This window comes from Pinus tabuliformis, chromosome 8 (genome assembly GCF_031772625.1).
Source record: "Pinus tabuliformis cultivar Carrire ecotype Pingquan chromosome 8, CPIR1, whole genome shotgun sequence".
In the NCBI taxonomy this organism is placed as follows: domain Eukaryota; kingdom Viridiplantae; phylum Streptophyta; class Pinopsida; order Pinales; family Pinaceae; genus Pinus; species Pinus tabuliformis.
The window spans coordinates 180,053,867-180,079,392 of record NC_142294.1 but is presented as its reverse complement, the minus strand read 5'-3'; the positions used below and the strand labels follow the sequence as shown (position 1 = coordinate 180,079,392).

Genomic DNA, 25,526 nt, shown 5'->3' with positions numbered 1-25,526 from the left:
GCAATATAAATAACAAACCACCATTGAGAAATGCCTTTGCTTAGAAATACAACCATGCGATCTCTCCTGAATAGAGACAAGGGAATAATTACACCATCATAAGCGACTGAGCATCTGATTACATAATAAGAAGACATGATAATAATGTGATTTCCCTAGATCAGAGCACCCTTCCATACACTTGGATATGCCTTCATCATTAGCTTCAGTATTGCACCATGCATCTTGCTTAGATCATAAATTAGACTTAATAAATTGGGCTAGAATGAATGAAATCCTGCGATTGATCTTGCTAGACACATGACATATGCGATCACCATCATGTCACCTGTACTAGAACAAAAGAATAAAAGGAAGAGATCACCGTCCAAATCACTCAATCGACACACCCACATGCCATTCTACCTCTGTATATATATCCATTGCTCAAAGACCGAATTTAAGTTGACCATCAAATTACTATGGGAAATCCTTTGGTAAATTTTGATGGTAATTGAGATTTGGCATCGATTCATGATCGCCATGGGAAAAAAAGCCAAGGGATAAAACCATGGTTTTTGGGGGCCCACTTTGTTTATACAACTTGGTAGCTTCTGCACATGCACTAGATGAGAATCATGTGTAAATTACACAACCTTGGTAATGCTGCTCAATGTAATGTGCAATTTTGCTGGGATATGCCAGCGCAAATGCTGCAATATAGCACAAACTTTACCCTACATCAATAACCAGGTTGGCATCAAATATTAAAGCCTTCTTCACACCTACATGAAAGTTTTGCCAATCATCAATGCCAATCCTATATAAGACATCCATGAGATAGACACATGAGAGTTGTGCCAAACATCCTTAATATCAATGCCGACATCTTTTACTAATAAAATAATATAAATACTATCCAATTTAGTAAAAAGAGAAAAACAACATAATCCTATATACATAGACGTTTATCTTTAACACTATTTATATATGAAAGTTTTTTTAACATGAAAAAAGTGCTACGTAGAAGCTAGTGGTTACCTCTTAGTTTAAATATAGTTAAATTGGAGTCTAGACTACTGACAAGCTATGAGTTGATCAATTAAAGCCTTGATGAAAAAATAGATATGAAAGTGAAAATGTTGTGCTAAAATGGTGCTTTTTGGTGAGCACCCTACCTCATTGGTTGTAATGAAGCTCTATAACTTTATTTATTTGGCAGTGTTTCATTCAAATTGATATGGAGAAACTTAGTTTCAACTGAATGAGATGTGAATTCTAGGAAACTTGTTTTACACGAACATTTGTCTCGTACAATGTTCATGGTCATTTTACATGATTGATATAGAGCAAAATGTAATTGTGTCTGTGGCAGTGGAAACATGGTATATGGAACAAAACTTTTATTGTTATCTCTCAAATTATAATTTCCATTATTCAATTCTAATATACTAACTTTAACTATAAAGAAAATCATAATTTTTGCAACACATACTCATCCTATACTATAATATTATTGCAACACATACTCATCCTATACTATAATATTAAACGATATACAACAAATAAATTTTAATGGGTGAAATGGAGTAGAAAATCAGATGTCAATATGATTAGCTGCGAACAACTTTTATTGAGTGAAATGTATTAGAAAATCAAATACCAGTATGCTCAACTACACAAATAAATAATGATATTTAAAAAAGAATCTAGACATTAATATAAACAAAAGCATGTACATAATTTAAATGATTCCTCTTCTAAAATAAGACTAGGGGTGATAGAAATAATTTTCATAGTGGGGGCTTGAACTTTGAGGCCTGTTTCCAGCCATTCTCATCGCCCCACACAAACAACAAACCCTGAGAGACAGTGGTTTGGAAGTTCACTGCACAAGCTCAAGGTGACCTCGCAACTCGAGCTTTAGGTCCTTTAGATGCGGCCTGTGGGAATCGAGCACATGAACCATCTGCCTGAAAGACCAACCATGATAGGAGCATTGAAGCCATTCATTCTCATCCAATCTCCCTTCCTACAATAAAAAATAATAATTATCATTTAAATGACTCCAAGCCCATAACAACTAATCTTTATGTATAACATAAATAATAGCAATTTACCGAGAGATGAGCAAGTCTATGGGGGAACTTGTCCTTGAAGGCTTTCCAATTTCCCTCGGCATCTTGCTAGAGAACAATCTCACAACCTAAGAGTTGGAAAGGCATGAGAATCTTAGGGTCTAAGTCTTCAATTAAAGAAACTAGATACCAATGATCTCGCCATATAAATTTCCCACTCTCCTCCTCTGCTTCACGCCCTTTGTCAAATTCTTCAGTAGAAGAAGAGCTAGGAATGGTGGGCGAAGCTACAGTTGCAGAAACCACATGTAAATCTCGCCTCCTTGCAACAAAATTCTTTCTTTTTCTTCTTATAAATTGTTCTTTAGCTTTCAAGAACGAGAAATTGCCGGCTCCCTTGGATTTTTTTTTTTTACAGAAACGGTTATGGGATTTTCATTAACTATCTGGCAAAAACACCATAATTTCGGTTACAAAAGATGAAACTGGTTTCTTGGCATTTCTCCAACCAGCTGAACATGACACATGCGCTTGTGAATCGCCTCTTTTTACAGTTTTTCACATGAATTTTTGCTGTTGATTTTCCAAGCTTATGAATGCATACAAATTGATTTAACAAAAGACAGAAAAACATAGAAAAGTTAGGGAATTGGTTCCCAAGAGATTTCATTATCTCTGAGAATAGTTCCAGTGCCTAGCTGAGCTGACTTATTTGCTTCTACATCTACTTATTTATTGTTGTTTCTCAGGATATGAAATAATTCCAGATTTAGGAGCTTTGTCATGCCTTTAATTCTTGATATTGTCCTTGCAAGTCGAAGATCTGCCAAATTTGTATTGGTCACCATTGCATTGATGATGACTTGGGAATCACCAAAAACAATTGCTTCTGTGTGCCCCAGTTCTTTAAGCGTTTTGATCCCTTGAAACAGGGCCATGACTTCAGCTTGGATGCTTGAGGTGTGGCCCAGTCCCCATGCAAACCTGTGTATAGATGCTTCTTTTGGATTTATAATTAGTCCTCCTGCTCCAGCCATTCCTGGATTTCCCTTGGTTGCCCCGTCAAAGAAAAGAGAAGGGAGTGTTTGCTTGGACAACCAAGATTGAAATTCTTCATCATTTTTTCTGATTTGCCAATCTTTGAGACATATAGGTGAGATTTTCAATTTTTGGAAGTTGAGGTTGAGGACTGCTCCAAACTCATTATCCTGCTGGCTTAGATTTGTGTCATCTTTTTTGTCTCTTAGCCACTCATTTAACTGACCTTTCACTGTATTTGCTACTAGCTTGTAGTTCTGTTCCTTATCTCTGAAGATCCTTTTGTTCCTCTCCAACCAGATTTTCTAGCTGATGAATTTGGGCGGAGCGGTCCATGCTGCTTTGACAATCTTGTTTTTTGGCCTTGGGCATGGATACCTGGTCAGCCACCTAGCAAACAATTCCGGGATAGAGTGGGGGAATATGGGCATAAATTTCGAAGTTCCAAGGAGTTCATGCCAGACTAGACCTATAAAATTGCATTCTAGTGAAAGGTGAAGAGGAGATTCTAGATTTTCTTTGCATAGAGTGCATCTTGATGGCCCTAGAAATCCCCTTTTCTAAAGCCTATCATCTGTTAGGATTTTTTGGTGGCATAGCAGCCAACAGAAAAAATCGATCTTTGGAATGGTAGAGAAATTCCAAATACCAGTCCAGGGCGCTGGGTTAGGAGGTACGTGGGGTCTCTCCATGATTTTGCCATAGCCCTGAGCCACCGAGTACCCAATCAGCTTTGTTCCCCAGCCTCTCGAGTCTTTTCTTCTTGTGTGTAGCGGAGCAGCCCCATGTAGCATCTGCAGCAGCGTATCATAGTCTCACTGCCATGCAGATGGCACTTCAATTGTTTTTTCAGCTAGCCCATCTTTCTCCACACCAATTCGATATGTCCCAGAGCGTTTTAAAGTTGGCCTCATCCATCCACACCTTCAGCTCATTTCTAAAACTCGAGTTCACCAGGGGAGGCCTGTTCATTATGCTGTCATCCCAAATCCTGATGTGTTTGCCATTTCCTGGTATCCAGTAGGCATTGTTCCTTATTAGCGGCCCAGTTTTAAAAATTAGATTACTGAGGGGGGATCTAATTTGATCTTTGGTTTTCTCTAGGCATGGAAGCCTCTGACCTCTGAAATTTTTAAAGTTTAATCCTCCCTCCTGTAGCAATCTGGAGACTATTTCCCAGTTAACTAGAGGAATTCTCTTCTCATTATGCTTGCCTCCTTTCCAGAGAAATTTCCTGATTAGCTCCTCCATCCTCTTGATGATTCCCACTGGTGCCAAAAGAACAGAGAAATTAAATAACGACAGGCTGCTTAGCACAGATTTGATGAGCACTGATTTTCTGGCAATGTTGAGCCAGGAGGATCCCCAGGCCTACATTTTTGTTTTGAATTTTTCTAACTGGGGGTGCCAATCCTTGCTCATAGCCCTCTTATGGAAGATGGGCAGCCCAAGGTATTTAAAGGAGGTCCAGGATGCTGAAGTTGCAAAGCCTAGACATCTGGCTATGGAACTTGCAGAAGCTACTGAAATATTCCAGCAATAAACATGACACTTACCCCTGTTTAGTTCGTTGCCCAAAGCTTGACAGTACTCTTCCAACACTTCTTTGAATTTGCTTGCAGACAGTTGAGTTGCAGCACCTAGAAGCAAAGTATCATCTGCGAAGAGGGCGTGATTGATGCTTTTAACCCCTCTTGCTATGCACAGGCCAACAATATCTTGATCTTGTTGCTTCTTGTTTAAATAAAAACTGAGGACAGAGGCCTGCAACACAAAGAGGAGGGGTGAGAGGGGGCACCCCTGCCTCAGCCCTCTAGATGCTTTGAAGAAGTCGGCAGCCCTGCCATTCACTAAAGGTGCAATCTAGGGTTCGGAAATACATGCTTTGATCCACTTGGTAAATTTTTGACCAAAGCCAAGTTTGTGCATAACATCAAACAGAAATCTATGTCTTACACGATCAAATGCATTAGCTAGATCGAGTTTAATGACCATACCTTTTTCTTTTCGACGAAGACTGGAGTGGATCGCCTCTTGGACCAAGATGAAATTATCTACCAACTGCCTGCCATGTATAAAGCCACCTTGGTTCTCCGGGATGACTTTAGGGAGGATTTTCTTCAATCTGTTTGCTATAACCTTGGTAATCACTTTGTATCCAATGTTACATAAGGATATAGGGCGAAATCTATTAAATGAGTTAGCACCTTTTTCTTTGGGAATGAGAGTGAGGAATGTAGAGTTTGTGCAGCCTCCGATTTTCTGACACTCTTGGGACTTCTACATCATTTTCAAGAGCTCCTTCTCAACTATCTGCCAACATGTTTGAAGAAATTGGGGCGTGAAACCATCTGGACCCGGGGCTTTTTCGGGTTCCATTGCGAAGAGGGCTTCCTTAACTTCGTTTTTGGTGATTTTATCTTCAAGAGCCTGATTCATTTTAGCAGTGATGAGGTTGGGGACATCATCTATCAGATTATCGTTTTGGCTGGTCTCCACGCCTTCAGTATACATCTTCTCAAAGTGATCTGACGCTGCTCTCTTAATGCTGGCAAAGTCTTTTAGAGTGCAGTTATCTTTTTTAATTTCTGATATAGAATTTCGGCATTTCCTGGCTTGAGCCTGCTTGTGGAAAAAGGAAGAATTTCGATCACCAGCCTTGAGCCATAGACTCCTTGACTTGAGCCTCCAGAATTCTTCTTCTGCCAGGCAAGCCTTATGAAATTTTTGTTGCAGCTGATATTCCTTATCCAGCTCTTCTTTGGTGATTTCGGCAGCTTCTAGGTGGAGGTGCTATTTTTCCAGATCGCTTTGAATTTTTTCTGTCCACAATGGGGTTGGGCAAGGTCTTAACCCAGCCTTTCAGCATCCCTTTTACTCTGTGCAGTTTTTCCTCCCATACAAAGAAAGGAGAACCCTTGACTGGCTCTTTCCAGCAATCACTGACCTTCTGCATGAAGTCTGTCTCTTTAGTCCATAGAGAACTAAATCTGAAAGGTATAGGTCCCAGATCCTTAGTAGTCAACAGTTCTAGGCTGATGGGCTTGTGGTCTGAAACACTGCTATGGAGAATACACATTCTAGCCTCTAAACCAAGAAGCAGGAAAGAACTTTGAACAAAAAATCTATCAAGTCTTGCCGCTATATGTCCCGGTCCCACTCTCTTATTTGACCAAGTGAACTTGCCTGTGACCGGCTTTATATCTAGCAGATCCTAGTCTTGCATGAGGTCTTCCACCCATTCTCTTGCCGGATCCCTGACTATGCTCCCTCCTCTTTTTTCTGTTGCGAGGAGGGTGAGATTTAGATCTCCGGCTATGATTATGTTTTCCAGATTTTCTAGATCTGCCAGACTTTTGATGGAGTCCCAACAGTTTTTTTTCTCACCTGCATTGTTAGGAGCGTACACATTAAACAAACAAATAATCTCCTTTGATTCTATGTGTTGCATTTTTAAGAAAATCCAACGGGTATTTAGGGACTCAGAGATTAATGAAAACTTATTTGTGCTCTAGAGCGACCCAAGTCCTCCCGATGCTCCACGGGCAGAGATTGCGTGCGCTCCACTTTTATTCCAAAATTTGTTGCTTGCTTGGAGGAAAGCTGTGTCCTCCATTTTGGTCTCCTGGATGAGTAGGATATCTGGGGTTTCCAATCTTATTAGGCTATGCATTTATTCTTTCTTAGCTATGGTGCCCATTCCCCTACAATTCCAGGAGACTATCTTCATCATTTATTTTTGCCTTGATGGGCTCCCTTAGAGCCCTGGGATTGGATCCTAGTCATCTTCGGGGTTTTTGCTAGAAGCTTCTCTATCGTTGGTTGGTTGCCCTGAAGCTTGTCCTTATAGGTTGCTTGTTCTCTCTTTTCCTTTGCAGACTTGCGTCCTCTTGTAGATCTTCTAGGAGAGGACTGAGATTCACCGATTCCCCTTCTTCCTCCGATTCCTCAGACTCTTGGGTTTCCTCCTCTTCTTCTGAAATTTTCTTTTTTGATCTCTCTGGGATACTTTTGATGGAGGGGGATGCTTTAGAGGGAGAAGCCTTCTTTGGGATTTCTGTCTCCTGGGTGTTCATGATTTCAGATCCAAGGATTTTGAATTTATTCCCTTGGCTTTCCTTGGTTGGTTTCTGAGCAGGACCCTCTTGAGGGGTTTTGGCGTTTCCGTTTGCATTCTTCTTGTGAGAGGTTTTAGATCGCTTTGCATGATTTCGTCCTTCTCCGTTCCATTTTTCTTCCACCCCTTTGGACGGGCAGTCTTTGGCAAAGTGTCCGTAGACGTGGCACTTCCGGCATTTGAATGACAGTTGCTCATAGTCCAGCTTCTGAACATGGGTCCAGGGACCTACAACTATTTTGATGGCTTCTGGTAGTCCAACCTCCAGATCTACCTCAACACAGATTCTGGCGCAATCATACTGATCCTTGCTATTGGCCTTATCTATAAATTTTCCAAGGGTATTTCCTATGTGTTTCAGCGACTCCCAGTTCCAACAGTGGACTGGAAGGTTGGGGAGTCTCACCCACACAGGGACCGCAGTAGGCACATCCACCGTCAGATCGAAGTCTGGCATCCATTTATTTAAGTACAACCCTTGGGGGCCCATGAAGTAGGGGCCATTCCTGAAAATAAGATCTTTGTCCTCTTTTGCAATAAATTCAAACAAAAAATATCCTCTCCCGATAAAGTAAGAGGTTACCTTGTTTTTTATCAAAGGTGCCCAATTCTTGGCGACCCAGTTCTCAGTTGATTTCGGGGAAGGCCAGCGACCTATGAACTGACCAACTAATGCCTGATCTGCCAGCGACAAAGCTACTTGGATCGGTCATTCTGGCGGAAGGGCGATCTCCAGGATATCTTCGAGCCTTTTCATGACTTTTGCTGCTTCCATGCATTTCTTCTTGGGTAGAGAGGCCAACAGGGTTTTGAAGGCCTCAACAGCGGAGGTTGAAGGAGGAGAAGGAGTCGACTCCTCCATGGAGAGCTAATCGATCCAGCCAGGGTGGCCGTAGTCTGCAGCAGAACCCTCAACGGACTCCCTCGCAGGCTCAGAACGCGCGAAGTGCGGGGGCGCTCACAGGCTCAGATCGCGTGGAATGCAGACCTTGCAGGTTGCAGAGTGCTCGAAAATTAATAATGAAATTCACAGGCTCCCTTGGATTTACTATTACATTGGATGCCAATTTTGGGCAATAAGGTGGTGAATCCAACATAAGTTCCAATGATTAATGCGTCAATTGTGTATTACAGAAATTTGTAATGGCTTGTGCAATGTCGTGTGAATGAATTTAGAGTATTTAGTGATCTTCTTCAAGTTGTTAATCCCTCTTGATTGCGTGTTATGCATGGTTTTTTCGACTATGTTTTCTTCATATCGGAAACAACAACAAAGCATAGGGGAAATGGAAACTAAATGGAAAAGAGAAAAGGAAACAATAGTGAATGTCGCTGCAAAAAAGGGGAAGATGGATGATAGTGTTTCAAGTGGAATAAAAAATAGGAAAGAGAAATAATTGTTGCTTGTAGGGAAGGAAAATTATATAAAGATGAAAGGAAAAAAATAAAATCAAATTAAAAATTAACAAGTAAAAAAAACAATGATTAATGGATTTGGAATTGAAAATAGAGAAAAAAAAAAAACAATAGAAATAGACAAAAAAAGAAAAAGGTATAACTCAAATTAAAAAATAATAAAACTAAAAATTATACATATTTTTTTGTTATTATTTTTTCATTCATGAGCCTAAATAAATAGAAATAATAAAGAAAGCAAAAATAAATACAAATAAAAAAGTTAAATAAAAAAAAATTTAATAACTAATAGGAAAACTTATGATAATATATAAACTTTAACCAATCACCTTATAAATAAATATAAATAATAACAAAAATTAAATTCCCAATATTAAATTATAAATAAATAATATAATTTTTAATAAAACTATTATATCATTATTAATATAATAAAAAACACCATTAACTACTAAATTAAATATGAGTATCTTAAATCTCCATTTCATTAAAAGTTAAAAACATAACAAATACCCCCCACCCCCCAAATAAAAACCACCACTAAATAAAATTAACTTAAATCTCCATTTCATTAAAAATAAAAAAAACATAGCAAATACCCCACACCCCAAAAAGCAAAATCACCAAATTTGATTTAGATTCCTTAAAATCATAAATAATGAATAATTAAATCGACTCAACTTTAAAAAAAGTAAAAGTTTGACGACAGTAAAAGTTATGTTTTTCGGTACAGCCAACGACCAACAAAGAAATAAGAAAAAGAAGCACAATGTTGAAAGATGCCGAGGGCAGATGGCAATCAACATTTAAATGCAATGTCCCGTGTTTGCACGCAACCTTCGCGTCAATTGCCTTAGACCGGGCGGAGAAATTTCTCAGCTTTTAGTTTTTGGTTTGTTTCGGCAGAGGGGAGGCAGTGTCGAGAGCGCTGCACTGTCTATCGAGAAAGAAAAACCCTATCCTGGGTTGATCGCCCTCATATTCTTCACGGAGCCGCAATAAGAAGAAGAAACAGAGCGTGTTGTCGGAGTTCAATTCCCGGGAAGCGATCATGATCAGGAACAAGATGTGTATGAGAGCACGGAATGGCGTAGACCTCCCCCAACTAGCTGATCTCTGCTTTCTCCGACGAGGATAACGAGCCTGCATGGCTCGACATTCCTTTTCCGCAGCAAAGGTGCCCTATCCTCCTAATTGCAACTGACTGATTTGAAGCGTCTAGCCCTCTAATCAGAAAAACAATTATCTGCTTCTTTTGTCTTTGAGTCAACTTGCTTTCTTTGAGTTAGGACTCCCATTTTTTAGGGAAGGTGGAACCCATTTTGTGTTGTCTTGCTTGATTGTTTTGAATTCATTGCAGAAACCTATTTGAACGAAGCCCCGCCCTGCAAAATTTCTGAAGTTAGATAGATAGCCTCAACCAACTGCTGTAGCCTCTTTTTATTTCTAAGCAATCAGGTTTTTCAAATTTCTACCCATTGCTTCAGATCTGCAACAACATGGATTCTGTTCGAGTGTTAATTAGTTGTGATTTTAATCATGCAGGTGTCTCCAACATTCTCAGAGCAAGAGGTCGAAGTTGCAGAAGTAGCATCATAGTCTTCTCCTTCTGAATCCAAATATTTCATCTCCGATTCGTGCCTTATCTCCTGTTTCTGCTTCTGCGTCCGTATTGGCTTAACTGACTGAGGTATATGCGCCTTTCTTGTATTTGATTGCAGTGTTATGCTTTCATCTTTTTCATTTAATTGAAAATTGCTTTAATCTTCTGCAGTTCCCAGGAATAAAAGGCCTAGGCCCCACTAAGATCAATGGAACTGGATCCGCAGGAAGATCAATGGAACTGGATCCTCAGCTGCTTCTGCGACTACACTTGCGTCATGTCAATCTACAGCGCTGGAGAATATTTCTTCTGACAGTGCAGATGGTGTCGGTGGGTTCATCAATGCAATTGCAAATGTGTTGCCACCTAGAATTTCTGCAACTCAGAATTCTATTACATCCTCGTCCTTCAGTCAAAGATATGGAGAGATGATCGGAGAAACAGTTACAATAAGCCAGAAGATTGGAGTTAAATTTGAGGATTCTGATTTTGTTGCCTTCATATCAGAGCCAAAAATTACATATGTTCCTGTGAAAGTGGAAGGATCTTCTGAATCTGGATAAATCAGATAGAAGAAGAGAAGATTGATAGGCAGAGTGATGTATTGTTCTCCGAAAATTCAATAGTGCAATTGAAATACCCCATGATGTAAGTCTATCATTACCCGGATGCACATTTATACAATTCCTATCGCATCTGTTTCAGTGTATCCAACAACTTCAGAATTATTTTTCTCCTCCGTTTATTGTGACAGGTCTCCCTCAACCATGTATGCGAAGAATGCTTCTGTAGAGAATTAATGATGGTGCGATTTTCATCAATTTAACAAGCTTTAGTTTTCTGATTAGTTAGGAAAGATGATCCCGCTAAACATAAGATGGTTTTTTGTTCAGGCACCTCTGGAGAAATAAACTGACAGTTCAGAGAATGACAGTCTAGTCATTGTTCTTCTTGTGGTGGTAACGGTTTTCTGTTTTCTTCTTGCCACGGTTCCGTGCATCTCAATATTCCACGCGTTTCTTTGGTTCAGCGCTAATGTCATTGATGGCTTGCCTAAGGTATACACCTTTCCTGCTTTTGGCCATACATTTATCTTGTGTGCAATGGCAGTCGTGTTACTGTGATCTTTTTGTCTCAAACTTTGCTGCTGTCTTGCTTTACACAGTTGCAATGTTTTGAGGGTTATTTAGGTTTGGACTACATCTTTCCCAGGGTTTGAATGACAACTTGTAGTGAGGTTTGTTGGGTAATTTAATTGATGGTTAAATTACTTCATTCATTGTCAACCAAGGTTCGTGTACTTGTGAAGTGCATGTGCACAGTATATGCTAGGAGTTCTATTTTTTATTTTAAAAGATGAAATCCAGTTAAATACAAATGGAACTTGATTAACTCAAAACATTCCTACACACATGTTCTTTCCATCAAAATTACTCTTTTAAAAGCAAATCAAACTTCAAGGTGAAATCAATTGAAAATTCTAATTATCAAACTGAATCGAAATTTAATCTATTGCAACAAGAATTAAAAATTACTCTATTTGAACTGAATTGAAATATCTACTTGCAGAAAATTGAAATTTTAATTCTACTTGCAGAAAATTGAAATATTATTCTAAATGCTCTTGCAAATCAAAATCTGTATTCTATTCAACAAAAGAGGAAATCTTAATTTAATTACTTCAGTAAAATAGCAAGCTAAAATGTAACTCTGAAGGATTACAAATGTGTGCAGTTGTGATTAGAATTGCTCTTTACTCATGAAATCGAAATAAAAACAACTGAGTAAAACAAACTATGAAATGGAAATATTTTTGTCTTTTATGAACGCTCAGCCTGTTCAAACTACTGAAGGTTAAACCAGAAATCGATAAGAAAATACCAATCGAAAACATTAACTAATTGCAATGAAGAAGTGACTATTCATGAAATAAGCTAAGATTAACATAACTAGATACCTAAGTAACCGGATTCGTTCATATAGCCCGGCGAACCCGAATCTTGCGTGTTTGATACGATTCTCTTGAAAATTGTATCCTAAAATTGGATTCGATGTGTCCTATTAGGATTCGTATAAATCATGTACGAATCCCGTGCATGGCCAGCGAATCCCGATTTTAGGATTCGTATCCCAGAAAAGTGACTGCCGCGGGTTAAAAAGGACGCATTTATTCTATCCTTTCATGTTGTTTGTCATTTGTATCTGCATTGTTTGAGCTGTTTGCAAGGAGATAAGGGTTTGGAGCAAGGAGCTAAGGGAGTAGAGCGTTCGGCAAGGAGATTCAAGCACCAAGTAAGTGCATTTCAGCTCCATTTTTTTTGCATTCCTTATTCTATTACAACAGTTTGTATATGATTTTTTGTTTACAAATTTGTGCATGTTTTGTTCATTTCTTTTACAGTATTCATGGCTCAATCAAAGACAGTAGTTAGGGGGCAAAGAAAGGGCAAGAATGTCTCCATTGGAGATGCCCCTCGTCCCCCAATATCATTAGAGTCTGCTGCAAGTAATGTTGAGGGAAGAGGAGGACCTAGAGACAACATTGATAAATATCCATTGTGGAAATATGTCACAAGAGAGGATGGGACAAGCACCAAGGGGAAGGGAGGAGGCAATGTGCAATGGAGATGCAACTTTTGTCACATTGCTTTCAAAAACACATATTTCCATGTGAAAGCACATTTGTTGGCTTCACTGGGTTGTGGGATTGGAGCTTGTAAAGCTCTTCCTTTACAAAAGAGAAAAGAATTGGAAAAGGAGTCTACTGTTGGTATGGAAAATGTGACTTCAAAATCAAGAAAACCCAAGAATGAAGACCCCCTTCCATTTTTGAGGAAAGCCATCACCAAATTTCCATTATAGAGTTCTATTGGGGGACAAGTAGCAAAAAGAAGAGCAATTGCACTTGGTCCAATGGACAAGGTTTTCCAAAAAGAGAGATGGGAAGAGCTTGATCTCACCATTGTCTTTCATTTATGAAATATGAATCATGATTTATGTGACCACTGACATGTATTTGAATTTTGTATGTACTATGCATGCTATAGATGAAGATCTATGTTTGAAATCAATAAATTTGTATCATTAATTAAAATTTTTGTAAGAAATATCTAATTTTTAATATATATATATATATATAACGAATCCTACGTGTCCTGTTCCGAAGGGTCAACGTGTCCGAATCCGACACTACGAATCCCGAATCCCTGTGTCAGGTGACTTAGCTAGATACTAAACTAACTTACAACTCTCTAGGGGGGCCTCTTGTTGAGTGCAAGCACGAGATCAACTATCAAACTATTCACCCACACATTGATCACCAAAGGAACAAAGTAATTTGTATTAAATGCCGAAGTTTTCAATAGCAAATGATTACAAGTTTAAAAAGAGTAACAATGTCTATTACTTCGCTTCAGGGCCTTTTATAATCCTCTGTTAAATAACAGTCTTAAGAGTTATAAGCCGAGAAGCAAGTTTTACTTTGACAACTAATAAATTAAATTGAAATTGGAATCTTTCTTCTCATGATTTGCTACTGGAAGAGCAAATCATGAGAAGATTTTGATTTGACATAATGTAACTTATGATTCCAAATTCTTCTCGTCCAATTCCCCACTCACTTGATAATGCAACGATCCTCCTTCAAACCTTGTGCACAATTGGAGTATTATGACCAAAGCTGACTTTTGGTTTGACCATTAGATCTCTTGAAACGGGTGAATTGCTACATCATTGTGATAGGTAGATGTCCATATGGTGATCATTTTCCATCTACCTATATCCATTATTCCTTCTCAAACGTGCTAGAACCTGTCTAACCATGGATGTAGATGCAAAATCTTTAGTTAGCTGCAGAATGAGTGCAATTCGATAGCTATAGGAATGTTTTGATTAAATTTCATAAAGAAACAATAGATTATAAACCACGAATGGTTGATACTCTTTATGATGTTTGAGCATATTTGAGGTGACCTTTCAACTTGGAAATGTAGCAAAACTATAATGAAAATGATGGAAAACAAAGTAAATGAGTTATCAAAACGAAGACAATTCTGGATTTCAACACCTTTCTACTGCATCTTTTTTCTAGGGTTTCACCTGGTATATTCAGAGAAGGGGATAAATGATTCCTTAACAATATATTAATTATGGGCCTTACATTAATGGCAAAGGACTCTTAAATATTATTCAATATGAACTTGTGGAGACAAAAACTATTGTTGGAACTATGATGACCAATAAAATTATGTATACAGATTGTCATTGGTATGGTGGTAACGGCTATTTGTTTTTTTCTTGCCAGGGTTTCGTGCATCTCAATATTCCATGAGTTTCTTTGGTTTGGGGCTAAAGTCATTGATGGCTTGCCTAAGGTATACACCTTTCCTGTTTTGGGCCATACATTTATCTCGTTTGTAATGAAGGTCATGTTATTTTGATCTTTTTGTCTCAAAATTTGCTTTTGTCTTGCTTTACACTGTAGAAAATCCACGAAATTTTGATCTGATATGCTAAAATGAACAATTTGAAATATAATTTCTTCTCATATAAACTAAAAATTTCTCTACTCAACTTTGTAGCGTAATAAGAACAAAAATAACAACAATCATACAATCCAAACACAATATTTTTTCTAGGGAACCCAACTGGGAGAACCCTCTGCTTGATTATTGATAGAAACTGAGCATTAGATCTTTTACAAATACAACTTATTTCAATCTGAAAACAAACTTGTTTTCCTGCTTTGAACCAAGCTTGAAACCCTTGCAAGATTGCTGATCCCTATCTACTCTCTATCAAACTCACACAAGCCTCAACCTGTGCTCTCTATTGCCTTGTCTCAACAACTCGTGCTCACAAGACAATGATCAAATTGTGCCTTCGTTCCTCCTTATAAGCACTTCGATTAGGCTATTACTGGCAAGTTCTATTTGAGGAAAGTCGAACTGTTGATTGACTAGTTAACAAAATCTCATTGGTTGTGTTAACTCGTCCTTCCTATAATTTAGGAGCCTGACTCAATCAACTTGTCCTTTACCCAAAATAACTCGCACTAGAAGACAATAAACTTGGCCTTCCACTAATTAGCACTATTCAACTGCTTCTTTCCCTAATTGGTCACTTGTGGAGGCAAATTCAAATTTCAAAATTTCAATTTTTCTCGCCTTGATAAGGTCAGGTCTCAATGTTTTTTTTTGAATAAATGAATATTTTTCCTTATCCAAATTTAGTGATCTTTAGTTTTTGATCCTCTCGAAAAGAGGAATTCAATGCCACAATTATCTTGTTCAAATGAGTTGCCTAAAGAGGATTTTGGCTCTAGTTGCTAATTTTAACATAACTTTTAGGAATTTGCCCTAAATTTTAGGAACTTGTACTATTTTTTAGCATTTAACTCCTAACTCATAAGAACTTGTGCATGCTCAAGGAGAAACTCATTGTGGTTCCTTTGATTAAGGCACAAATCAAGGAACCCTTTCTCACTAACATTTTCAACACTCCCTCTTAGTGAGGAAGGTGTTCCTGGAAGAACCTTGTCCACCTGGATATGTCTCCAATACTACCAAGTTTCTGTTGCTGCATCTGCTCCCTTTGCATTAGAAGACTTCCCTACTTTCTGTTGCGAAACCTGCTTTGAAGATCTGTTCTTTTTGACCGTGCTCTCCGAGCACACCTCTTTAGTCATAAGTGCCATGTACCCTGTGTACCTATGTGTCTGCTTCTTGATGTGGAGACTCAACTCTCTCTTGACCTCCCTTAACCAAATCCTTTGCCCACTTGGCTCGAACTCTCCCTATATTTGGAGTCTCTGACTAGGTGTCTACCTCCAATCGCCTTGGGCTATGGTCCTCAATATCATCCCGCAGGTCAGCCCAACTGCCAACTAGCTTAGATTAAAACTGAAATACTGGTTGAGTCTCCATCTTGAGAGCTCTATCCCGCTCTCGCTCAACCACCACTTCTCTACTCTGTGCACTCCCTGCCTTGCTTCTTAAGGCTGCACCTGTCCCTACCTGCAACTTGTAGAGATTCTTCACCCTCACACCTATCTGCTTCTTACATCTAGAAGCTAAGTGTTGGAGGTACGCTTACCTTTGCTGAAGATGATATCATATCCCTCGTCCTCAAGGGTACCTATTGAAACAAGATTTTGCCTTAATCCTGGAACATAGAGGACATCTCTGAGATGAAGATGATTACCTATCTCCCTCCGAAAATTGACAGTACTAACTCCTCTAGTTGCATACTAACCATCATCTCCTAGCTCGATCTGAAACTGTACGTCCTTGTCCTTTAGGTGGCTAAAACCCTTCTTGTTCCTGGTCATGTGGAAGGATGCTCCTGTATCAATATACCATATACTGCTATCTACAGAGCTTGGCATGCAGGAAATCAATGAGAAATCTTTGTCAAACTAGGCAGAAAATTCAAAAAACATCTACCTCCGCTGATGTAACAACATGATCCTTACTAGACGCCTTCTTCTTCTGATTAAGACACTTTGAAGCATAGTGTACAAACTCATGGCAATGGAAGCTCTTGATCTTGCTTAGATCCTTCTTCTTTCCCTTCTCACTGGACTCAGCCTCTCCTTGGCCCTTCTTGCCCTTCTCACTGGACTGAGCCTCTCCTTGGCCCTTCTTACCCTTAGCCTTGCTACTCTTGCCTACTAGGGCACAGTTCTCCTTGTCCTTTGTCATAACTAATCTCCCTTCTATGGTTCCTCGTCAAATCTCTTCCCATATGCAAACATCTTCACCAAAGCACTTGGAAGAGAAAAGCTTGAAAGATTCAGAACGATGCTTGGACTCACCAACATCCCTTCAGATTAAGGGGGGGAATGTTGACACCTAATCCTCTGCGATTGGGAGAATTTGGAATGTGAACAGTCATCAGAAGATGAATTGAGCAGTCACATTCTTTGTATATAACAATAGCTACCTAATGAAATAAATCGTATCAGTTTTTTGTCAAACTGGAGTTACTCCTGGCCTGACACCCTCAAGCCATAGCAAGACCTCCGACATTTTGTAGCTGGTTCACTCCGACATATCTGGTATGATGCCTGTGAACTCTTTAGGAGGATATTTATATTATCTCATTTTACAGATGACTATTCTCGCAAGACGTGGATATACTTGTTGAAAAAGAAGGATGAAGTGTTCTCTTGGTTCTGTCACTTCAAAGCCTTGATCGAGAATCAAACCGAGAAAAAGATCCAGATCTTAAGGACTGATAATTGGATCGAGTATGAATCCCATGAGTTCCATGACTTTTGCAAAGATGCTGGCATTAAGAGGGAGACCACTATACCATACACTCCCGAGCAGAATGGTGTGGCGGAAAGGAAGAACTGTACGATTTTGGAAGTTGTTCGTTCCATGCTCCATGATTAAAGACTTCTGAAGTTTCTATGGGCCGAAGCTGCAAATACTGCCGTATATGTTCAAAACTGATGCCCTCATCAAGCATTGGATTCCAAGACTCCCGAAGAGATGTTCATTGGTAAGAAACCTGATGTCTCTCATTTTAGAATTTTTGGAAGTCCCGTATATTTTCATGTGTCGAAAGAGAAAATGAATAAATTGGGTGCATCTAGAAAGAAGGGAATCTTCGTGGGCTATTGAAAAAATTCTAAGGGCTATAGAATCTATGTGGCTAGTCAAAGGGAAGTTGAGATTAGTCATGATGTCACCTTTGACGAAGACATGGCTCTTAGCAAGGTTGACAATCTTCCTATTCTAAGGAAAACTAAAGAAGCTGACACCAAGAAGCCGGATGAGAAGGAAGATGAGACAATGCCCGAAGTGGAAGAACCTATGGATCTTATTGGTCCCCCTCCGTAAGAGCCTTCTAGGAAGAGGCCCTCATGGCTAGGGGGCACTTGATGATGTCAAAGGACACATTGCACCCAGAGGGACTTTCCATGAAAGTAAGAAGCCGACCAGGTATGAGGGATACTTGACCATTATGAGCATGATCATTCAAAATGAGCCTAAATCCTTTGCAGAAGCCATGAAGCATCAAGTATGGAAGAATGTTATGATCGAGGAATACGAGTCCATCATGAAGAACGATGTCTGGGATGTGGTCCCCAAACCCCAGGACAAAACAATTGTCACCTCAAAATGGCTTTACAAAATAAAGCATGGAGCTGATGGAAGTGCTGAAAAGTATAAGGCTAGTTTTGTCGCTCGTGGCTTCTCTCAAAACAAAGGTATAGATTATGATGAGATATTTGCACCTGTTGCCCGATAGACCACCATGCGCTCGATCATAGCCCTTGCCGCTTTGCAAGGATGGAACTTACATTAGATGGATGTCAACACTGCGTTCTTGCATGGTTAGATCAAAGAGGAAGTCTATGTGGAACAACCCGAGGGATTTGAGATTCATGATTGGGAATCTCACGTGTGCAGGTTGAAGAAAGCCCTCTATGGGCTGAAGCAAGCACCCCATGCTTGGTATGAGAGGATCAATAGCTACTTGATGAAGCTGGGATTCACTAGGAGTGAAGCCAATCCGAACCTTTAATTTAAGGTTGAAAATAATAAGCCTCTCATACGGGTGTTGTATGTTGACAACCTCTTTCTAACAGGTGCAGACCCTCTCATTCACAAATGTAAGAGGGAGTTGGCTTCCGAGTTTGAGATGAAGGACCTAGGATTGATGCACTATTTCCTAGGGCTGGAAGTCTGGCAAAAGCTAGGGGAGATTTTCCTATCTCAAGGAAAATATGTGGTGAAGATATTGGAGAGATTCGGTATGGTGGACTGCAAGCCTGTGACTAACTCGATGGAGCTTGATTTCAAGAAGTTACGCAGTAGTGCTGCTGAACCTGCTTTGGGAAATGCTACCGAGTATCATCAACTCATAGGATCATTGATGTTCTTGGTGAACTCCCGTCCGGATATATGTTTTGTAGTCAACACATTGAGCCAACATATGGTTGAGTCTCACCACTCAAAATTGGATTGGTGCCACGAACCTTTTGAGATATCTTCGAGGCACAATCACTCATGGGTTGAGATACATTACCGGAGATGTGAGGGCACATGGATATACTGATGTCGATTGGGCAGGTAGTGTGGTGGACCGTCGATAACCTGGATGAGCAGGAAGCAGAAGTCGGTGGCTTTGAGCACCGCTGAGGTAGAGTACATTGCTGCGAGTATGGCCTCTTGTGAGGCTGTCTAGTTGCGAAAGCTCTTCAGTGAGCTGTTTGGATATACATTGGATACTACCGTGATCCTTTGTGAAAACCAGAGTGGGATTCGTTTATCAGAGAATCCCGTATTTCATGATCGCTCCAAACATATTGATATAAGGTACCACTCTATTCGGGATATGGTACAACAAGGAGCAATAAGGCTCCATCATATCGGTACAGATGAGCAGGTCGCTGACATTCTGACGAAGCCCCTAGGAAAGGTCAAATTCTTGACTTTTCGAGAACGACTTGGAGTCATTGAGAGACCCTCTTATGAGGGTCTTGTATGATGCATGCATTGAGCTCTGGGAGCTCCGGGGGGCTTGGGGTACTTCTTGGAGCGACAAGCGACCATAAGGCGACTCACCCTCCCCTAGTGGTGCGTTGTGTATAGGGGTAAATGGTTTAGCCTTCCCCTGTGATTCCCCATGGCGACTTATGGACAGGATAAGTGGTTCTCCTGTCGAGGCATCCTACCCATGCAGTCTGGGACTCATGGGAAGTACCTCTCATTTGGTCAATGAGTAGGGAAATGGGGTTAGGGACCATAGTAGTACCAATGGACGCATCGTGTATCTACCGTACTCCCTATGCTAGGATGACTGAAATTGATCTTGGGATCAATTGGAACTGGCTTCAGGTAGGTAAGAGTGATATAGCTTACTCTCTTTTGGCACTGATCTGGGATCAATAAGAGTGGTATGACACACTCTCTGGAACTGACTTTGGGTCAGTAAGAGCGCTATTGAGCACTCTCTTTTATCTGCGATTGAATTTGGGTTAGTAGAGGATAGTATGATACATCCTCGATCATTTCTTCTTCTGCATAGTTCAGTAGAGCAGAGCCGAGTAGTGTAGGGCAGTGCATTTGATGGCAGAGATAGTATCGATGGTTAGATGGATTAGCAAATAGAGTTCTCCCTAGTTGAGAGAGAGTGTTAAAATTGTCAACTAGGGCCAAACTCCATGTGGGTCATCTTATTTATGGCAACTGATATTTTTCTTGGATTCCTCTCGTCGAGAGGTGTAGGATTGATCTAACGATCATCCGATTTCGACATGTATTTATGGAGATATGAATTTATTTGAATATACTTGACAATTTTTCAAGGTCGGCCAACAACAAAACGTGTGGCACACACCCTCAACGATTCATATAAATAGAAGACAACTTGTGGCATTATTCACTCATCTCTAATCTCACATTCTTCTCTCTCCTTATTTGATTGGGTACACATCTAGGAGCAGCATCTCTCTCACATGTGTGGAAGGACGAAATGATTTCTGGCTAGGGTTGCGTTGACAGAGTTTGACCAGGGCTGCAGAAAGAAACTTTGACCAACGTTGACTAGCGTGGACTCTTGGACTGCAGATTTGGTGTGGTTGCTTCTCCTTGGCAGGCCGCAGATTTTGGCATGCAAACCGAGGTGATCTGACCTCAGGTTTGACCAACATTGACTACCCTAATTGCTAGCTACAGGTTGACTTTTGTTGACCTTCGTTTGACTGTGTTTTTGCGCTGCCTCTTGTTGTTGGAGGCCGAGTTGGCAGGGATATTGACCAAGCTGATTGGAGGTCAATTCTGACTTGTTTGACCAACTTTGACTTTGCTGGTTAGGATTTTGTTGCTGCTGTAATAAAATTACATAATTGTATATTTGTACTTGTTATCACCCCAAGAAACTCTCCTAGGTTGTATCTCAGAGATGCTTGGGAACATTACAAACTCAATAAAAAATGTTGGAAATAGGTGGATGAATGGAAGGAATGATGCATATTCAAGCCAGATAACCACTTCTACTATGCTTAACCCTAGACATGGGTGAACACCCCCAGACTACAAGGCTTTAGACCACCAATTACTCACAGTTTGAGGATTAAGTGAACATGGAGAACACTGACCACACCAGCAGATGCACAAGACCATGTGATGGTCGACTGCAACTAGTAAGAGGTCTGCAAATCTATTTCCTAATGCACAGACAGGATGACAGCTCTTTGGCACTAAGAAAACAGAAACCTGCATAACACATTCAATGATACATACTAGATTCTAACACAGAGGTGGGATGACAGCCCCTCTAATGCTAAACATCAAGAGTACATGAAAAATGCATAACAGGGACAACCTAGAACAGAGTAGAAGTGGAAAGTGAGCAATTAGCAACAAAAGAAGCTTGTATTAGCTGAAAATGAAGACCAGACACTACAGGTATCACAGTAGTTACAGTCTCCAGAAGTTGAACCTTACATCAAAACTACAACCATCAACCTTGATTACATTTGTTTGTTGGGTATATATAGAGTTTTAGTACAAAGATATTTTGCTATGCTATGCGTGGAGGGGTCATAATGGACCATCAACCACCTTAACTCTCTGATGGAGTCTCTGCTACGATCTGCATGCCTCAAAGATGAACCTAATCTTTTCTGATACTCTGATGTACTCCTCGAGCATGTGGAGTGTTGACTGAAAGGAGCTCCATAACTGATAAATGTTGAGATCTGCTCGAGGCTGTCCGTTTTCTTTTCAGCCATCCTCTTCCTTAAATGCAATTGTTGAGGATCTAATTGTGCCGGGTACAGGATAGCTGATCACTTCATCCTTCGGGTGTACAGAATGGTTATGGACGTGAATACTGCATGGCGAACAAATGAGCGGGACCGGGAGTAAACATCAGTTGTTGGATCGAGTGAATGGGCGGCAGAGATCTATCGGCGGGAGGCATCGGGAGGACATGGAGGCAAAAAATGATTGTGAGCCGTCGGATCTTGCAGATGGACGGCGGAGATCGACTTACAGGGGATAGCGGGAGAAAACGTGGATAGAGAAACGTGGGCCGTTGGATCGCGGTTGGGCAAATCTGACGGCCATCAGGCGGCAGAGATGTGCGAATGTTAATGAGCGAAGAACGTACGAGAGGGCAGTGAGCGGTATTCCCCGCACCGCTTACAGTGGATGGCGGAATTCGTACACAGGGGAAGCGATGCGAGTCAGCGAGTGACGCGTGTTGGATGTGACGGGCAGGAAACCGCTTTCCCCGCCCGTTAACGAGTGGGCAACTCAAAGGAGCGGGGCCTGCGACTACCATCGGATCTCGCGATGGATGCGATCGACGGTGGAGAAGTGAACGGGGTTTAATGTGCGGTGGGGACCGTTGGATCAAGGTGATCAACAGCGGACGAGCGATCGCAATATTGCGTCGGCGGTAGACAGGGGGGTGGCTTTATAACGATTTATGCGATTTGCCGATTTGCGATGAGGGAAAAGGGACTTAAGAAAGGCGCACGGTCATACGATCACGGTCATATGACCATTTGAACTCGGCGCCCGGGGGCTAAGGAAATATGGTCTTTAATGAATTTCAGGGGGTTTTAAATGGGAAATGTAGAGGTTTTATGGAAGAAACAGAGATAACGGGGCTAGGAGAGTATGAGGAAATTGAAGGAGGAGAAGGTAGATGACTGCTGCGAGCTCCCTTTCAGCATAAACACACGGCCGAGCGGGTATTTGGTCCTCCACATACTGAAGTTTGTAGCAGACTAACACTGGCTCCTTCTGGGGATGAGATCCTCCCTTTGAGGTCTCAAGAACTGCAGATCAATGCCTTCATAGAAAACAGCTTAAAAACATTGCCTAGTATCCATTGGGCATGGAGTCTAATTAAGTCTACACAAAACTTGTAAAAGAAAAGGCTTGCAATCATTAAGGCTTGGAAACCTTAAACATAAATCCTCAAAAACTGGCCATCTGCTGGGCCATCAAAACTGTTTCTCCTCCTCTCGACCGGTTCATCATAGATCAACAAAACTGGGTTTATTTGATCCTCTACCTCAAAGAGTTTAGGGCATTTGGCCTTATCTGGTAGAGATGATCTATATTTCATCCCCTCTCTGTGTGCTCTTCTGCTTGGATGTTCTTCATGGGAGCCTTTGTACACCTGATGAGAAACAATAGTAGTTGTGTACTTATCTGTGTCATCTGTGGCCTGCATAATTAGTATGAATGGTGTACCAATGTGTTCATGTGTGGAGGACACAAAGACATCATCTGCTCCTGCATCTTGCTTAGAACAGTCCTCATCCAAGGAGGAGTCCCATAACTGTACACCCTCTTCCTCTGTGATTTGACAAGCTGCCCTTTCAAGCTGTGTGGAGGTCACCTGGGCATGCATCAGAAAATCAAGACTGAGGTTATCAGCATCAGCCTTGGGCATTGGGTTATGGCCTGCCTTAGTGCCTAGTGGGCAACTGTGAGGGATTCTCTTTTGAAAAGACAGAGGAACATAAGATGATGGGGAGCTTTCCTCTCCCTTATTGATCATTGGACATGGGACAAAAGTAGGTTGTTCAACTTGCAAATTTGCATAGTCATTGGAAGATGGGCTGGCTTCAAGCTCAGGGTCTTCAAGGATGGTGGGACCTGCTGCTAGCTGCTTCTGCTGATCAGCTTGTTGTTCTGCAGGTACAACAAACTGGTGAGCAGTGCCTATAGATAATGACCTCTCATAGGCAACTCTGGTTAGGAAAGGGGCACTGCCCTTATCTTCCAAACCGTGGACCTCCTCCTCTTCATCAGGATGCTCTTCTTCCATGACTATATTCTGAAAAAGGGTCTTCACCCTTTGATCTTTGTTTGCATCTTTGTTACTTTGCAAAATCTGCAACTGCTCCTGTGCTCCTCTATATGGATTTGGCTTTGGAAGAGTAAAGGAACAAGGAGCTTCTGCTTCCTCAGAATACTGCTAAGCTTTTAATTTGGAAACTTCAGAGGCTAACAACTCTATCATCCTAGCCATTTTATCTATCTCAGGATCTGAGGATGATGAGGACTCACCTCCCTGTCTTCTCCTTTCAGTTTCTCCTTTGAGGCTCTCTGTAGCTAAAATGTTCAATTCTACTTCAAAGGCTGCATTTTGCATATTAGCCAGAGAAGCACATCTTTTTTCTCTTAACAGCAGGCAGAACCGAGAATCGAAGGCATTGGCATAAGTAATCATAGCAGAAGTAGGGGTAGGCTTTACTTCAGCTGGCATTCTGCTGTACATATGGTTGAATCTCTTGTTGAAATCAGACAACAGCTCACCATCTTCTCTCTGCAAGTTCCCAAATTCAGTATGATAATAGAGCAGATCTTTATTATGTCCCCAGTGCTTTAAAAACACATCATCTAAGGCCTCAATGTCTGCAATAGACCTAGGGGGTAATTCTCTGAACCATTTTCTAGCTTCCCCATCTAGGCTTTGGACAAAAACCCTCATCCACACATCCTCTTCATTGATATCCAGGTTATCAGCATAGTTATAAAAGGCCTCAAGGTGCTCTTCAGTTGTTACTCCTTTTGTACCAGCAAACTTAGGCATATATTCTTGATAATCTCCTGCAGGCATGACATTCAAAGGGACAGGCAAGACCAAGGGTTGCTAACCTGCCATGACTGAGGTGGGTGTAATGATACTGGTAGACTGAGTGGTATGGATCAATGAAAAGGATGACAGAGACAGAGGAATATGATAGATAGCATGGGATGCTTTCTTTGGATTGAAATCTGAAAGGGAGATGAATGACTAAGGAGCTATATGAATCTCTGAAGGTGACTTCTTCACTAGCAGAGATACATGGGACTTTTAAGGCTTACCTGATCCTGATGCTCCTTTCTGCGATATTTTCTTCTGCTTAACGATCTTTTCAGGGTCAGGCACTGGTTCAACTGGTGGTTTCTGAAGATTTCTTCGAGCATGCCTCACAAACTGAGCCAGGACTGCAATGTGGAGTCGCCAAAGGTTGGTCTTCCTCCAGTGGAGTCGCCAGATAGATGATTACAACCAGAATATGTGTCCAAACCTTGTCTATCATTAAAGCTTGGAACTGTGTCGTTCTCCCAGGGAAGCTGAGCTTCAATCTCCTCTCCCTGGCAACAGCGCTAATTAATGTTATCACCCCAAGAAACTCTCCTAGGTTGTATCTCAGAGATGCTCGGGAACATTACAAACTCAACAAAAAATGTTGGAAAGAGGTGGATGAATGGAAGGAATGATACATATTCAAGCCAGATAACCACTTCTACTATGCTTAACCCCAGAC

The 25,526-nt window shown here is 40.8% G+C and overlaps 1 protein-coding gene across 9 annotated transcripts in view; it reads left to right on the top strand.

Moving 5' to 3' along the window:
- Positions 1 to 9,465: 9,465 nt before the first annotated feature.
- LOC149234719 (uncharacterized) overlaps positions 9,466 to 25,526 on the top strand; it is a 51,468-nt gene continuing 35,407 nt past the window's right edge. For 3 of the 9 annotated variants that reach the window (XR_016246101.1, XR_016246102.1, XR_016246103.1), the window contains exons 1-5: positions 9,469 to 9,805; positions 10,174 to 10,318; positions 10,403 to 10,879; positions 10,986 to 11,036; positions 11,125 to 11,289. The gene's annotated coding sequence lies outside the window, so the exon portion shown is untranslated. The other 6 variants (XR_016246104.1, XR_016246105.1, XR_016246100.1 and 3 more) reach the window with 5 other exon arrangements.